The sequence below is a fragment of the Hemicordylus capensis genome, chromosome 5 (genome assembly GCF_027244095.1).
Source record: "Hemicordylus capensis ecotype Gifberg chromosome 5, rHemCap1.1.pri, whole genome shotgun sequence".
NCBI lineage: Eukaryota > Metazoa > Chordata > Lepidosauria > Squamata > Cordylidae > Hemicordylus > Hemicordylus capensis.
The window spans coordinates 8,800,249-8,817,636 of NC_069661.1; the positions used below are offsets into that span (position 1 = coordinate 8,800,249).

The 17,388-nt window shown below is 45.9% G+C and overlaps 1 protein-coding gene across 2 annotated transcripts in view; it reads left to right on the forward strand.

Moving 5' to 3' along the window:
* Positions 1-2,028: 2,028 nt before the first annotated feature.
* The window catches only part of CTNNA2 (catenin alpha 2), a 783,863-nt gene continuing 768,503 nt past the window's right edge, over positions 2,029-17,388 (forward strand). The window contains exon 1 of one of the 2 annotated variants that reach the window (XM_053257021.1): positions 2,029-2,352. The gene's annotated coding sequence lies outside the window, so the exon portion shown is untranslated. Of the gene's footprint in view, positions 2,353-3,148; positions 3,178-17,388 lie in introns of those variants that run through there. The other variant, XM_053257022.1, reaches the window with a different exon arrangement.

Sequence of the window (17,388 nt, forward strand, 5' to 3'; positions counted from 1 at the left end):
AAATAACTAAACAGAAAGACACATTGTAAATGTATACAAGCCTGGTCCACAAAAGTCACTTGTAGCTATGGCTGGAATCATAATAAATGTTTTCGGGGAAGAAAATGACAGCAGTCTTCCTACTGGCAACTTAATTTGCTGATCAAATTTATTTTATTTAGTACTGCAACTCTTAAAGCTTGCTTAAAAAAACAACAACCACCCAAAATCTGAGATGTTCTTAGTGCCAGCCAGCCTTCCAAATTCTGTCTTATGGTAGCATGGTGAAAACTTCCAGCAGGTAGACCTTCATGAGGGCCCACAGGACTTTTTCCAGGGTGTGGGGAAAAGGTTGCAATCCTATATCCACTTACCTGGGAGTATGCCCCATTGAACAACTCAATCTATGGGGGGATCAACTGCCTCCCCTTGTCTCCTCCCCAATCCCCGATGCCTATGTGAAGCACTGTCCATTTGCAGTTACCTGCCAGTGATGAAGAGAGACTTCCTAAGGGCCTCTTTCCACACAGTTATCAATGGATTAGCTCAAATTTTCCTGTCTTTTATCTTGGCCACTCTAGTTTTCTGCCAGCACTAAGAGCTGTAACTGCTTCGATTTAAAGAAGGCAGAGGTTCCCCTCGCCACTCTTTGAAGTTGTAGAAAAGGCACAGGGTCTCTTGGGAATTTGCTCAGGGGCTGTGCAGCCATTTGAGAGTCTTGGGACCAATTTGACATTGATTCTGGCTGAATTCAATTTGGACCCAAACCCAATTCAGTCATTGAAGTTTTGCACAGCCCTATATGCAGTGCCTTTATCTATATGCCTATACATGTGCATGCTAGGCAGAGCACTCTCTGATTCTTAACCTCTATATAATCCATGCATCATGGTCATTGTAGGACCATGCACACATTATGTTTAATACTCATACGAGTGTACAGTGTGCACAAGTACAGATCTGTACACAGGTACAGTCATTCACATGTCATGTTAAATGCAGGTGCAGAAGTACACTCCCTGTCTGGGCCATGCATTTGAGGGGCCTGTTTTCATGCTCCCTTTTAAAACATACACCCATTTACACAAACACATGAACGAGCATACAGACATCTGTAGGGAGGAGATCTGGTGGTAGCCAGCATGACTTGTCCACTTAGCTAAGCAGAGCCTGCCCTGCATATGAATGGGAGAGTAGAAGTGTGAGCAGTGAAAGATATTCCCCCCAGGGAATGGAGCCACTCTGGGAAGATCATATAGGTTTCAAGTCCCCTCCCTGGCAGCATCAAGACAGGGCTGAGAGAGACTCCTGCCTGCATCCTTGGAGAAGCCGCTGCCAGTCTGTGAAGACAATACTGAGCTAGATTGACCAATGGACTGACTCAGCATACGGCAGCTGCCTATGTTCCTCCATAGTATGCCTATCCGCAGACTTGCTCAGCATCAGGTATGAGCCGGCCTGCCTGTGTGCACAGCTTAACGGACAGGCAACATTTCACTTCCACCACGCATCTCTGCAAGGTGGGTCATGGTTTCACAGGGAGACACGGAGGGGCCCCTGCAGGTCTGCCCAGTGCAAGGTGTGGATGGCCCCGGGCAGACCTGCCTTGAGGTCGCTCCCTGGTCGCCTCTCAGGTCAGGGGCGTCAGGGGTGGGGGTGGCGATGCTGGGGGTTCCCCTCCTGCTGCTGGGGACTACCGCTCCCATCCTCCACATCCTGCCTCAGAGCGGGGGTGGTGGTGCTGCAGCAGCAGCAGATGATGGGGGTAGTGGTAGTCCAAGAGCAAGCGGCGTGCCACCCCCTGCGCTTTGCCCCCGAGCCCCACGTGGGGCAGGCCCCCGCTCCTTCCTCCCCCCGCCCTCGTTGTGATGGGCGCCGCCGCCGCCGCCGCTTAGCAACGCGGTCTCCATGGTCTCCATTCACCCCGCCGCACGCACCTGCGCACTGGCCGGCGCCGCCACTCTCAGGTAGCCCAGAGCGGCCCCTCGAGCGCTCCCTCCTCCAGGGGCACCTGCGCCGCCATCCCCGGCCACTGCGCAGGCGCCTTGGCGGGCCTGTAACCTTTCGAGCGGCGGCGGAGGCTCGACTCCCTGGGAGGGCGAGGAGGAGGCGAGGAGGAGGAGGCGGGGCCGAGCCGGCCGCGAGGGCTGGAGGGAGGCGGGGCCGCGCGGTGGCAGCGGTGGCGGCTGCTGCTGCTGCGGCGCCTCGCGCTCTTTCTCCCGCTGGCTGCGCGCGCGTGTGAGGGGAGCCCTGCGAGGCAGCAGCCCAGCCCAGCCGCCTCGGCTTGCTGTCGCCGCCACAGCCGGGCGTGAGGAGGAGGAGGGAGGAGGAGGCGGCGGCGGCGGCTCTCCCACCCCCACCCACCGCGCTGAGGTGAGGCCAGGGCAGGCACAGCAGCAGCATCCTCCCCTCCTGGTCCCCCCTCCATCCCTCCATCCCTCCTCTCCTTTTTCCCAGCCGCCGCCGCCGCCTCCTCTCCCACAGCCACCTTCTCCCCCCCAGAACCTGCCTCCCTCCCGCTCTTGCCCCCTCCTCCCTCTGCTCCCTCCGCCCCCCGCTCCCTTCTCTCCCCCTCCCGCTCTTGCCCCCCCTCGCCCTGCTCCCCCTCGCCCTGCCCCTCCCCCCTGCCTCCCTTCTCTCGCCTTTGTGTTCACATCTCCCCCCTCCCCGTCCCCGCTACCGGCGAGACTCCCACTGGGCTGATTCCCCCCCCCACACACACACAACCCCCCGCCCCTCTTCCCCCAGCCCCAAGAATATGCAGGTTTCCTGTTTGCAGGATTTGACATTGCAGCCTGGGAGGGAGGATGCAGGGAGAGACCCTCCTCCATCACGCCAGGTGTGCGCGGGCGCCCCTGGGTCTCTTTCTCCCCCCCCCCCCGTCTGAGTCCCTCTCTCTCTCTCTCTGTCTCTCTCTCTCTCTCTCTCTCTCTCTCTCTCGCCTTGACACGCGTGCTGGTCCACACAGGGGAGCGCCTCAGACACAGATAATCCGCCTTCCTCCCCCTCCCAAAGGCTTGCTCGGAATAAGTGGTCGCTTCCCTGCCTCCCCCTCCCCTGCCCGTGCAGCATCTGTGCATGGGAGGCTGGTCTGTGGTGTGCCTCGGTGGGCAAAAGGAGAGGAGGGGAGAAGGGATCGGAGGGGGCTGGGGTGTGCATCTGATCGGAAATCCCCTTTCTTGGATTCCTAGGGAAGAGGTGCTTGCTGCCTTGCCTTTTCTTTTTGATCAGAAGGAGATTGTGCTTTATTTCAGGCACCAGTGTCTTTTGTTTGCTTTTTTGGAGGGGTGTGTGTGTGTGTGTATATGTGTGTGTGTGTGTTTGTAACTCATCCTTTGCCTGTCTTTAAATTAACAGCACCTCTTTCTGCTTCTGCTGTTTGGATTGCCTCAGTTAGAAGCTGCCAAGATAAGTGGATAGAATGGAGAGGCTGTGGTTAAGGAGAAGGGTGGCAACCCCCCCCCGTGTTTTTTTTTAAAATACCTGTTCCTTTTAGGCCTCTTCCCGTTTCGGAGCCATTCCAAACCACCTGCTTAGAATTTGATTTAAAGTCTCTAGTTTGGGAGTTCTCTGGCTGTGCAGAAAGAAAGAAAAGAAAAAGTGGGAGAAAAGGACTAAAATTTGGAATGAGTATGATACTGTACAGCCTTTTTATCCTAAATGTTCTGGGTATCTCTCTCTTCCCCCCCCCCCCCCATCCTGCTGCCCTAATCCAATCAAAAGGGGATAAAAGGTATAGAGAACTTGGGATGCAAAGCGATTGACAGAATATGCTATATAAACCAAGCAGGAGTTCAGCTAAGTATTCTCTGAAAGGGGCAGGCGTTGCTCTTTCTGTTGACTTCCGTACAAAGGGACAATGGTGAGAGATGTGCAAAAAAGAGATACCTGGTTTTAAAACTTCTGTGGTTAGTATTCACCTTCTCTAATATTGGGGGTATTCTTGACTTTAAACAGCAAGAGAGGTTGTTGAGAGGCTTTTGGACCCTTTGCTCACTTTTTAGCTGCTTATGGTGTATCTGGATTCTTTTAATATGCTTAATGAGGTTCCTCTGCCTTTTTCCTTCCTGTACTGGGTATTTTGTCAGTACACTGACATTTACAACTCTGTTGATAGATAATGTATTCCAAGCAATTTTCCTTTTTGAGCAGTTGTCTGTTTAGCTCAAATAAGTTTATTTTGCACTTAGTCAACCTGGGCATGTGCTCTGGGACTTTGACATTTCCAAAATACTATAATCAGCAATGCAAGGATTTCAGCACTATTGCTGGCACATATTACCTTGGAGAGGAGAAGTTAGGTTCTGTTAACCTGTCAAAATTATTTCTGGTGTTCTTGATTGCGCATTCTGTTTTTTAGACCACCTCTTCAGAACTGTTGTGGTTATGCTTCCTTGTGTTGTTGTTCAATCAATCGTTTGTTTATCACTGATACAACAAAAACCCATTAACAGCATAACTCTGAAAACAAAACAGACGAACATCAGAATAGTAGTTGTTGCTTCTGTAATGAAGTTTCTTAATTTCAAGTGGTTTGGCTACTGTTGTATCACCTGCAAAATTGTAATTGTGTGTGTGTGTGTAAAAGAAATCAAGAGAACTATATGTGTATGTGTGAATGCTGAACAGAAATAGTCCTATCTTTGTGAAGCATGAAGATAAATTGTTAGTGAAGGTATCCCAAACTAGAAATTTAGGTCCTAATTTTCAGTGTAGATATGTGCTAGTGATGATGTGTTCCGCAAGACTACTAGGCATGAAAGCGTGAAGATTGGGGCCCCCATCCACACTTATAGGTTCTGTTGATGACTATGTGAATGAAGCTTCAGTGCCAGAACTCTGAGGAGGAATTGCAGTCATAATTTTGTGTGTCCTTGTTGGACTGGAGTATTGTTAAATGTGAGGTATGACGTCAGTAACATGTCCAATGGCCACTGAGTGGTTGAGTCACTTAAGAAATTTGTTATATATCTCTAAGATGGCTTTGTGAATTTGGAAGATGCTTCTGAGCCAGGAAAAAAACTCTCAGTCCATTGTATTTGTAGGACAAACTGGACTTTTTCCAAAATCTTGACAGGCTGAAATAGAAAGCCTATTATCTGCTTGAACCTGATATTTAAACAATCCCAGTGGTATGGTGCAACATTATTTCTTGAAAAATGTGTCATGAGAGCATGATATGGAATACATACACAAGAGGTAACAAACAATCCTCAGTTTTAAATCCATTTTCTTAAGAGCAAGCACAGATATTCGTGCTATAACGTATGCTGCATGTCTGAGCACACTTCCTGGGAAGGAAGTTTTGCTGAAAGTAACGAGACTGTTTCTAAGTGTTTTTAGGGTTGCAATGTCAGAACTAATTTCTTGTTATCTTGTAGTCCTCTGGTTTTCCAGCTATGTTATGCTAACTAGTGGCAAGCCCTTTCTCTTTTCCCTTTCAGAGAATATATTATATAAAACTTGGATGGGTGGACAGATGGGGGAGGACAAAGGTCAAAGTAATATGGAGTTCCAGAATTTATTGCTTTCATTATCATCATCATTATCATTATTACATTTATATCCCGCTCTTCCTCCAAGGAGCCCAGAGCGGTGTACTAGATACTTGAGTTTCTCTTTCACAACAACCCTGTGAAGTAGGTTAGGCTGAGAGAGAAGTGACTGGCCCAGAGTCACCCAGCTAGTTTCATGGCTGAATGGGGATTTGAACTTGGGTCTCCCCAGTCCTAGTCCAGCACTCTAACCATTACACCACGCTGGCTCTTTCATGGAATAAAGAATATGTAAGTACAGATGTGCAGCGCATTCTCCCGTCTCTGACTGCGGCTGAACTTGTTTCAGGAGTTTTAACAATGGAATATGAAAGTAGTCCATTCTCTGCTGTCCATCCTTGGGTTATTTAGAATAAAGAGCAGGAAATCAAGGATTTTGGGGGCCAGCCAGAACTCCAGGATGGATGTTTCAAAAGTTCATATTTCATTTTGCCACATACTTCTCTAAATATTTTTTTGAACTTTTGTTATACTTTTGGCCATTAGTATAAAGTTCTTGAAGATGCTGACCATGTCTGAAGTAGCAAGCTGAAATAGTCTATTTAGTTTATGTGCATTGGTGGCCATGGGATTCTCCATCAACTGTTGGTTATTTACATGAAAACCCTTGATAAGGTACAATTCGCACTATGATGGTTCTAAGAACAAATTGAGATATAAAGATCTGAAAATATTCCTTTCTAGGAATTTGTCTGCAATTTGCAAAGTTCTTCTAGCTCTGAACTTTGGTGCATGTGTCTCCTTTAAAGCTGCAAAATGCACTTTGTTGAATATCTGGCAATGATTTATGGAGAGGAGGGGTTTAAACAATGTTCCAGAAGACAGTTGGACTGAATGCTTTCTAACACTCTGCCATTTGGAAGGACACCCTCAGGAAGGCACCCTTGCCTAAAGCATCAGCTGTCTTTCCCTTTCTTTTAAAGTCTTCAAGGAATGAATTCCAAAATTTGTCTGCACAGCTTTGTCTGTTGATAGACTGTTCTTAAATGCAAGACTACTTGCTTGCTAAACTTCTTTCAAATATCCTTGTAAGTTGAAATTTACAGACACTTCCTTATCCCAGTCACCATCTCTTTAGGCTAACTGTATGCAGTTCCTTGAGTCTTTTCTCATGTGATCTTGTCCTCTAGACTTGTGTTTTTCCTCATGGCTCTCTCCCTAAATTCTTATTTTGCTTAAACTCTGGTGCTCAGAACTGAAGTATTCTGAATGAGGGCTTAGCAACACCATCTCCTGTTTCCAAATATTGGTTACAATATTTGTGATACCACCCTAGGTGTTCTGTGTTGCAGCATTATAACACGGACATGCAGTGTTTGTGGTGGGTAATAAACAGTAAGTTAGATAAAACCTTTGATTAGTGGTTTCATTGAAAGTAGGCTCTACTGCTTCAGTCTTCATTGCTGGGTTAACAGCTTGCTGACTTGTTTTAGTGTTCATGGTGGTGACTGCTATTGTTGCTCAAATAGGTAATTATGTTTAAGAAAAAACTGGGGCGTTATTAATTACTTATGTTGCATACACACGGTGTATCTCAACTCTTCCAACTAGATGTTCCTCTAGGAATGGTGTCTGTTACTCCTTTCCCTGCAGAGGATGTAAAGAAGAAACTGTAGAAGCTTATGTACTACAATGTAGGGTGGAATATTTGATTTAGCAGTCAGTACGACTTGCAGTAGCCCCCTAATGGTACAGTGGGGAAGCCACCTGCCTAGAGAGTGGGAGGCTGTTGGTTTGAATCCCGCTGGTGTGTTTCCCAGAATATGGGAAATTCCTGTATTGGGCAGCAGTGATATAGGAAGGTGCTAAAAGGCATCATCTCAGACTGCGGGGGAGATGGCAATGGTAAACCACTCCTGTATTCTACCAAGAGAACCACATGTGGACACTAGGAATTGACACCAACTCGGTGGCACAACCTTTCCTTTATTATTTGTAGTAGTAGTTAGGGATGTGCACGGAACCGGCGGGGGCCAGTTCAACGGTGGGGGTGGTGGCTTTAAGGGCAGGGAAGGATGCACTTACCCCCCGCCCCCGCTTCCGTTATCCGGAACTAGCCAGAAGTATCAGCTGCGACTGCACGTGTTGGTTGCACGCACGTTGCATACATCGTGTGCACGCACCCAATGTGTGAGCGCGACACGCGTCCATGAGCAATGCGCACAGTCTCAGCTGCTACTTCCGGATAACGTCAGAGTGGGGTGGTAGGGAGGTATGCTGCCGCCCTGAAGGGCTTTTAGTGAGACGTGTGCTGGTGGGGGACACACGGGGGGGGGTAACTGCATCATCCCCCACCCTTAAAGCCCCCCCCCCCGCCGTAAAACCCTCGAGTTGGGCAACGTTCGAACTGGTTCGGAGGCCTGCAAAAGGGCCTCTGAACCTGTTTGTGCACATCCCTAGTAGTAGTGGTTGTTAAAGCATAAAGTAAAGTCTGACATCAAGTTGATTTCGACTCCTGGCGCCCACAGAGCCCTGTGGTTTTCTTTTGGTAGAATACAGGAGGGGTTTACCATTGCCTCCTCCTGCACAGTATGAGTTGTCTCCCATAGTCTGGGAAATATACCAGTGGGGATTCGAACCAGCAACCTTCTGCTTGTTAGTCAAGCATTTCCCTGCTGGGCCACTTACGATGACTTGTTAAAGCATGGTCCACGTAAATTAAATTTGTCCCTTCTCTAGTTCACTGGGTGTATGGTTGTGTTACAGGTGATGGTGTGGAGAAATGCTACAGTGTTGCTAGCATTTGATGATGATTTCTACTCTCTCCTGAGTTTGATATTGGTACTTTTTATTGTCACAACCATCCAGTGATATAGGTAAGGCTGAGAACTTGTGACTGACACAAGGTCACTTAGCTTTATGGGATCTGAGCCTTGGTCTCCCTGCTCTTAATCCAACACTGTAAGCAGTGTACCAGGCCTTGACATATTTTCTTTGAGTCTAGGCAGTGGGCCCATGACAAAATTACCAGACTTTGTTGGAAGGGAAGGATAAATGGGCTCCTCTTACCTCTGAATATCTCCATCTAGGCACCACAGTTAAATTTCTAGGTGCCAAGGTTCCCTGGTGCCTGGGATTTATCAAGCCCTGCATTACAATTAAGATTTATGTGACACTTATTAGTTGTAGGGAAGCAACGCCATAGTTCAGCAATGCTACATTTTCACCTGAGGTTGCTATGCCAAAACCTGATTATTGTCAGTAGTGTTTGTGACATGAGTGGTTATAATTCTATCTAATGCAGCTTGACAAAATCTCAAAATAAGCAATGGCCTCCTCTATATTTTTCTAAACAAGTAAATATATTAAGTCAGAAGTTGTGAAAACACACACACTGTCCCATGTTTAGAAAACACGCTATTAAGTTTTAAATCAATAGGTTTTTATGTTTATAGTATTGGTATGCATTTTTAATTAGGAAATATCTAAATAATAAATGGAATTTAAAAATTAAATAAATGATTTATATTTGTTTTTCCCCATAGTGACTTTTGAATCCTCTTATTTTAAATCAGTTCACCATACTGTCAGCTAGTCTGTTCATCAGTTCAGTTTACAGTTTGCTGCTTGTTTTGGCCGAGTAGCTTGTTGTGGCTGAGTGGCAAAACTACCCATGCTCTATGCACAGCTCAGCAAGCACTGTAGCTATGTGCATATATGATCCCAGAGAGAGCTCCACGTGAAGCTGCATATGTGGTTCTGACTTTCTTCTGCTTTATTCCAATTATGGCAGAGGGAATTCAGCCAGGTGCATACTATCTGCTGTGAGAGTGTTCAGGGCTGGTCAGCAGCAGCAGCAGCAGCAGCAGCAGCAGCAGCAGCAGCAGCAGCAGCAGCAATACACTGCTTTATTTATTGATTTAAATTTTTAAAATTTGTATCTCACCTTTCCACCTTTCATGGTCTTTGAGGCAGTTGCACTTCTAGGTCAGAAATGCAGAAGTCTCTTGAGTGGCAAGTAACTCTTCTTTCTCCCTACACTCCTCTGGCAGAGAGGGAGAACAAGGAGGCTAGTGGTCCAGCAGTGGGGAAACAGAGAAGAGGAGATCTTAGGAAGGAGAGCTGGTCTTGTGGTAGCAAACATGAACTGTCCCCTTTGCTAATTGGGGCCTACGCTGGTTTGCATTTGAATGGGATGCAACGTGTGAGCTCTGCAAGATATCCCTCTTGGGGGATGGAGCTGCTCTGGGAAGGACACCTTCATGTTTGCATGCAGAAGGTTCCCAGTTCCCTCCCTGGCAGCATCTCCAAGCTAGGGCTGAGAGAGACTCCTGCCTGCAACCTTGGAGAAGCTGCTGCCCGTTTGTGCAGACAATACTGAGCTAGATGGACAGTGCTTTGGCAGTTCTGCTCCTACCAGGTAGGTTGGTTCCAGAAGGTGGTGCTGGTGAACTTCTGCTGAGCCCCATGCTATGAGGTTCTGCAAAGTTCTGTCTTTTCCTTCATGGTGTTGGACTTCTACGTAGAATCACTGGGAGTGGCTGCCTTAGGACTTGGAGGGAGGCGTCATCAGTATGCTGATGACATCCAGCTCTGTTTCTCCTTTTTGTACAATCCAAGTATGGCAGTGAATGCCCTGAATAGATGCCTGGAATTGAAAATGGGCAAAATTCAGACAGAGCTGAGGTGCAGTTGGTTGGTAGGTGCTGTAGAAAGCCTTTGCAATGGCGTTTCCCCTCTTCTGGATGAGGCTGAACTCTGTATAAAAAACTAGATTTGCAGCCTCTGGGCACTCTTGGGCCCAATTTGGCACATTGTAGTGATGGGGAGGATTTGGGGGAGGCCTCACTTAAAGCAACTGTTGGGAGGGTGGGGCCTTTCAAATAAGGGAAAAAGCCTGTGAAAATCAAAACAGAAGGGCCAGTCCAGAGGACTGGGTGGGAACTACACTCTCAGCCACCAGCAGAAGATAAAGCTTTGTTCTGTTAGTTCTGTCCAAAGAATGCCCTGAGCAGCTGCCTCAGAAGCTGCTGGGGAAATGGGAAGGCCACAGCCTGGAGGCTGGAGACAGCAGGAAGATCCCCGCCTGTGAGTAATAAGATAGGAACCAGTACAGTTAGATGCAGGAGGGAAGTTATTTTCCTTTATTGTGTTGCTTGAATCTGAGTTGCCTGGTTAATGAAAACCTCTTTCTTACAATCTGCTTTATGAAGAAACAGTTGTTCTTATTGCACACTCTTGTTTTTCTTTTAATCTAATAATAAACCCTTGTTGGTGAAGTGTGCTACTCTTTGTCTTGGGTCTGCCATAGTCATATGCCTCTGGAGGCCTAGGAATGTCCAGCCCCTTCTAGGAAGGGTTTTACCACTTTACCACCCTCTAGGAAGGGTTTTGCCACTTTATCCCCAGAAATCTTTTTTGGGGGTTTTCCCACATCAAAATAAAGCAGATGGGGAATCACTTACAGTCAAAGATTCACCCCAGTGAACTCTAGGGGTGGGTCCGGACCGGTCCGGAGGCCATTGTAAAGGCGTCCGGACCGGTTCGGACCTGTCCGGGTGGAGGGGGTCCCTTTAAGGGCGGGGAGGGTTTACTTACCCCTCCCGCTGCTTTACCCCCTCCAGCGCCTGTATTTTCTGTGGAAATTGGGGCGTCAGGATACCTCCCCGCCGCCCCTTCTGCCGCCTCATTGCAACAAGCCTTCTGCGCACGCGGCGCGGCATGCGAGCTTCACGTTTACCCGACACGACGGGTAGAATGGGCCTCCAACCGCCGGAGGCCTGGTCTACCCGTCGTGTCGGGTAAATGTGAAGCTCGCGCGCCGCGCCGCGTGCGCAGAAGGCTTGTTGCAATGAGGAGGCAGAAGGGGTGGCGGGGAAGTATCCTGATGCCCCAATTTCTACAGAAAATACGGGTGCTGGAGGGGGCAAAGCAGCGGGAGGGGTAAGTAAACCCTCCCCGTCCTTAAAGGGACCCCCTCCACCCGGACCGCAACTGTGCGGTTCCGTGCACACCCCTAGTGAACTCTCCCTCCTCCTCTGGCTCTGGTAGAAGCTATGATACTCAGGGATGTCCAATTAGTAGCCTAGTGTGCAGCCCGTTAGCTTCAGCTGACACACCAATTGTGACCTCTCCTATTCAATCAATCTTTTCAAATCTATCAATGCTTTGGTAAGGCTAGACTAATGCAATGTGTTGTATATGTTAGGCTGCCTGTAAAAAGCATTTGGAAACTAACTGATATTAAATATGCTAGCCAAGTTGTTAATTTGGACCTACTCTGTCTGACACATTTTGCCTTCCCTTAAAGGAAAGCCTGAAAGGGCTGACTTCCTAAAGCTTGAGCAAAATTTAAGACACAGGTGTTTGAACGTTTTGAAGCAGCATTGCTTTTCTGTGTCAAATTGTTTCTCTTCTCATTTATTTCAAGGTACACTTCAAAGTACTTATTTTGACCAAACAGGCCTGCCTATCTGGGACTGGGGTGTCTTAAAAACCTGATTTCTCCTGTATAAATCTGCCTGTGCATTGTGTTAATCAACTGAGGCCCCTACTCAGGAGGCCCTGGCCTTCAGAAGTCAGATGGGGACCTGCCATCACCTTTAGGCACTGTGAAGAAACATACATGCAGAGCGTTGGGTGCGGCGGGTGGGAGAGAGAAAGAGAGGAAGGAAGGGTGATCAGAGGTTGTCATGGAAGCCATATATGAAATGTTCAGGGCGGTGTTCCCTCTAACAGGGATTCCCAGTTGTGGTTGACTACAACCCCTAGACTTCTCAAGCAAAAGCCATTGCAGCTGGGGATTGGAAGTTGTATTCAACAACATCTGGGAATCCCTGTTAGAGGGAACACTGGTTCACGGAGTGATTTAAATGATGACAATTGGTGACAGTTTGAAGCTGTTCAGAGTTGGACAGAACAGAACAAGAAGAAGGACCGCTCCCCCCACAGCGCATAATTTGTGGAATTCTCTGCCATGAGATGTGGTGATGGCCACCAGCTTGGATGGCTTTAAAAGGGGCTTAGACAAATTCATGGAGGACAGGTCTATCAATGGCTACTAGTCTGGTGGCTGTGGGCCACCTCCAGCCTCAGAGGCAAGATGCCTCTCAGTACCAGTTGCAGGGAAGCAATCGCAGGAGAGAAGGCATGCACATACCTCTTGCCTGTGGGCTTCCCAGAGGCATCTGGTGGGCCACTGTGTGAAACAGGATGCTGGACTAGATGGGCTTTGTGCCTGATCCAGCAGGGCTGTTCTTATGTTCTTGGAGAGAGTGTGGTTCTTTGTGGTGACTGAACAAGGGAAATTGTCCAGGATTTGTGAGAGTTCTTGGTCAGTGGATGTACAGAGACTGAACAGTCAGTGGTCCACTGGTACAGTACTTTGGGAGTCTGTAATAATAAGCCTGAGGGGGAATCCTGTGTGTAAAAGGTTCCCCGAGGCAAAAACTCCTGATAAAACAGACTAAAAGGTCTGGGTCATTACACCAAGTCCCACAAACATTAAAATACATCTGTCCTGAGTTATTTGACATCCCTAAGAGCTACATTTGTAAAGAAGGTCAAAACACTCAGAGAGTCCAACAGCTTACTGGTTTGGCAACATTGTAGTGACGTTGATGTCTCCTGCTTTGAAGAGATCTTTATTCCAATCCCTTGTAAATAATAAACTTGTTTTATTTGTTTCTACACTTTAAGCTTTGTTTCTTTTTATGCATGGAACATACATGCCTATCCTGCGCTCGCGAGGCTATATGAACAAAGAGTTTAATTGCTTAGAACGGGGTAATAATCACATGGTGGCAGCGAAAGAAAGTAATAACTTATTGATATTAAATAAATCATATAAAACAAATCTCCTCCCTGGACTTGGGAAGGGCATCAGGGTGTGTTCCTGACAGGCACCATATGAAAATGTTTATTTACCCAACATTTCAGTGGTATTTAATCTCAATATGAGTTTGTTGCTGCAGAGTTTTTGGTTTCACAATTGATTTCTTAGTTGCGATCCTGTGGGAATGGTTTTGTTTTATATTGCTTTAATTTGTTGTAAGTTACCTTGGAGGCTGTGTGCAGAAAGTCACATCATCTTTCCAAAAGCCTTTTTTGATATTATGTGGCATCACAACTTTATTTTGGAAATAGCTTACTTAGCAAGAAAATAGTCATGTAACGCAACCATCTATACTGCCTATACTGTTGTGAGATTGCTGTCTGATTGCTGTGAAGGTGCCTATGACTGTTGTTTTGCCTAAAGTGATGCATGATTTGGCAAAATAATGTTTCTTAATGACTGTGGATGGTCCCCTGAATGAGTAGTGCGCTTGGCAGTTTGTGTGAGAATTTCGGTTGTCTTGGCATTTTTTAATATGGAGACGGAGAGTGAGGAACAGCTTGAGTACTGGCAGTTGGCTGAAAGTGAAGTACCCTGAGTTACAGGGTCACCCTCTCTAGGAATTTGATGTGGTATAGCAACTCTGCTTTGCAGAGGCAGAGATACAGCTAAGTAATTTTGGAGCCTGGACCTAAAGGCCTTTGGAGGGGGCCCCCTCCCCTGCACATTAAGCATCATTATTCTCAGCCAGGCAACCACACCACCCAGGACAGACTAAAGAGGATTTGGGGGCCCCCAGGGGCTGTGGAGGCCCTGGTCTTTGGCCCGGAAGTCTGGGGGTAAGAGCGCCTCTGTGCAGGGGTATCTGTTTGCCTCTGCTTATGCTCTGCTTCTGTATTTCTAAATAAAGCCAAACACCAATAAAACAGCATAAGTTTCCTGTACTCTCTCATCCAAAGGTAACTAATCCCTGTAGTGCTGCCCCTGGAACTTGTTGCTTAGAAGCAAGGAATACATAGCACAATTTTTCAAAGTGGGCCAGTTAATATTTTCAGAAAGTCTGTCATGTTAAATGGAAGGCAGAATTGGATAACATCTGTCTGGCCATTTAGATAAATCTTTCATTAGAAATCCTAATATATCAAAAACTGCCTAATTTTCCAGGCAGACCAATCAATACAATGAAAATGGTTGTCTCTAGTTTTGCATTAAGACAGTTTTTCTGGCATTTCTGTAGTACATCTTAAAAAATAAGCAAGTGGTAAACCATGGAAGAAGCTATCCCAAGCAGGGTGGATAAAAAATCAATGATTTTTTTAAAAAATAAAAAAAATGGATTTTTAATTTAAATCAGATTTTTGTATTTAAATTGGATGTTTTTAAAAATAAAATGTTTTTTGAGGAAAAAATCTATCTAAAGATTGTTTTCTATTTAAGATACATTATAGTCCAAAGGTATTCATCATGAAATAAGGATTAATTTTTAATTATGTAGCTTGAGGCTGTATATATGCAAAATTTAAATTTTTTGGTAAATGAATTCCATTAGTCCATTCACAATGTCATGCTCTTCCAGAGATTTCTGTAAGATTATTTTGGGCAATTTTTCTATCTAGAAGAGGACCAAAAATGAAACCTTCATCTGGTTGTGAATATTAAGATTATACCGGCAAGAATGAGTCTTTATGTAAAAAAACATGATTTAAATCTAGTCTTACTGACTACTGATTTAAATCAAATCCATCCTGATCCCAAGAGCTAAATCAATAGCCCCATTCAGCCATGAAGCTAGCTGGGTGACTCTGGGCCAGTCACTTCTCTCTCAGCCTACTACTTCACAGGGTTGTTGTGAAAGAGAAACTCAAGTATGTAATACACTGCTCTGAGCTCCTTGGAGGAAGAGCGGGATATAAATGTAAAAAATAAAATAATAAAATAAAAAATAGTGGATTGGTGAGTTAACTAGTTGAGCGACAGTAGGTAACAGCTATGCTTTTTTGAAAGTGGCCATGCTAGCAAGTATAAACACAGAACAACACCTATTGAGGAGAAGTGTGAAAATTTACTTGCAACTTTTCTTTCCTTGAATAATTTGGGGCAGATACATTGTTCTAATGTAATGCTGAATTCCATTTTTAAGTCAATGTATATAAATGATCATTGCATTCATTAGACATTTTTGACACACAAAGTCTGGGCAGCCAGATTTTGGATTATTCACCTGCAGCATACTTTTCCCATTTATCTATTTCTAAATTTTGTCGGGCCCTGACTTTAGCCCACTATAATGCTTTGCAGACAGCAGTGCTGGAAGGAAGATTTCATGGTATCCCCCAGGAAGATTGGGTGTGCCCATGTGGTTTGGGAGAGATGGAAAGTACAGTCCATGTTATTTTATACTGCCAGTTTTATAATGATGCTAGATTTGAGCTTATTTGCCCTGAACTTGCCTTATACCCAGATTTGGATGATAACTTATGTTCATCTCATCTTTTAGCTGAACAGAACATAGCCAGATTGTGGAAGGCTGCCAAATTTTGTTACATTGCAGGTAGGATATGTTTGGCGGTTATGAATACTCCTTAGCTGGATATTTTACCATTGTTAATTATAATCTTATTCCTTTATTTTATTTATATTTGTTATATTGACATTGTTATTTGTATTCTTTATGTTCTCTTTTCTGGTCAGTGACTGTAATAAAATTGAACTGAGCTGACACACAAAAGTACTTTTTATGCTGTACAGCAATCTTTTAAAGCAAGTTGTCCTTCTAAGGCAAGGAAACTAAAATTGAGCTAGAATGTGTTAAGCCACTTGTTCCCTTTCCCACTACGAGGATTGTGTTGGGGATGGACAGAGTTGCATCCAACCCTGGCACAGAGGCAGGATGTGGAATTGGCTTGTGCTGTCACCAGCTGAATCTCAGGCCATGGGCCAAACAGCAGTGGAAGGCTGTAAGCTATTTTAAGCTGGTGCTACCCTCCACTAGCCCTCTCTGCAAGCAGTTGAACACCTGCCAAATCTTAGTGCAGGAGAAGCTGGCTTTTAAAGGCTGAGTAGGAATTGTTTTATTTGCCTGCCTCCCCTGCCTGTTCTGTATTTACGGTTGAAAGGTCTTTGAATCTGTAGGGGGTGGAGCCTCCAACTAGTGGAGTCCAGCAACAGGTGAGGGTGGGTTCAAGGGGATTACTGTAGAGCAGCCTTTCAGGGCTTTGGGAGTTAGGGGTGTCTGGATACGGACCCCTTTTTGAGGCATTACCTGCCTTGCCCAGTCAGAGTCCTGAGGCTCAAGGGGCAGTGATTTTGGCAAAACCTTTCTTGGCACAGACAAAAATCTTCCCTGGGCTTGAAGAGGTGGGGGCGGTCAGATCAAAGCAACCCTGGTTTCAGAGCCCAGGTTGCTCACCGGAGAAGAGGGAAGCAGTAGTTACTTATACAAAAATTGCCTTGTAGTGGCGCTATAGTTTGACTGATCACATTGCAGATTTCTTGCTACCTTTAGTCATTAAAATCATGACTTGAGCTTTAATTCACATTACATGTCTTGTTCCTTATTTCTGCTTCTGGGTGCAAAAACGTAAACCTTCTGTACCGCTTTCACCTGACAGAACCACACTTGCATCTCACCCTTCCTCTGAAAATCTCCGAGAGGCACTTTAGCCTCACAAACCTGTGAATACGAGAGAGAGAGAGAGAGAGAGAGAGAGATTTTACCTAAGACTACCTAGTGAACACAACTGAGCATGTATTTAATGATGGGGCTTGGCACTCTAGTCACTGCAACCCATTTGTTTGGGGGCCATGCTGGCACTTTGTGGCATTACTAGTAAGCTCATGGTTGAGTTGCACACTGAAATCTGTGTCCCCTGGGTTCAAGTTCAATGCACTGTTCATTTGATTTTATGTTCATATTTCTGGGGATTTGTCAGAGAATTGAATGAGTTGTGTGGTATGATGGTCTTGATAGAGCAGTTCACATGCCCAAGGATTCCTATTTCTCAGGATTGAGTCAGTGCAATCTTTTGGGTGCAGTGGTACACTTGTGTGCTATTAAGGGGTTGGGGTCTTTTTTTTTTT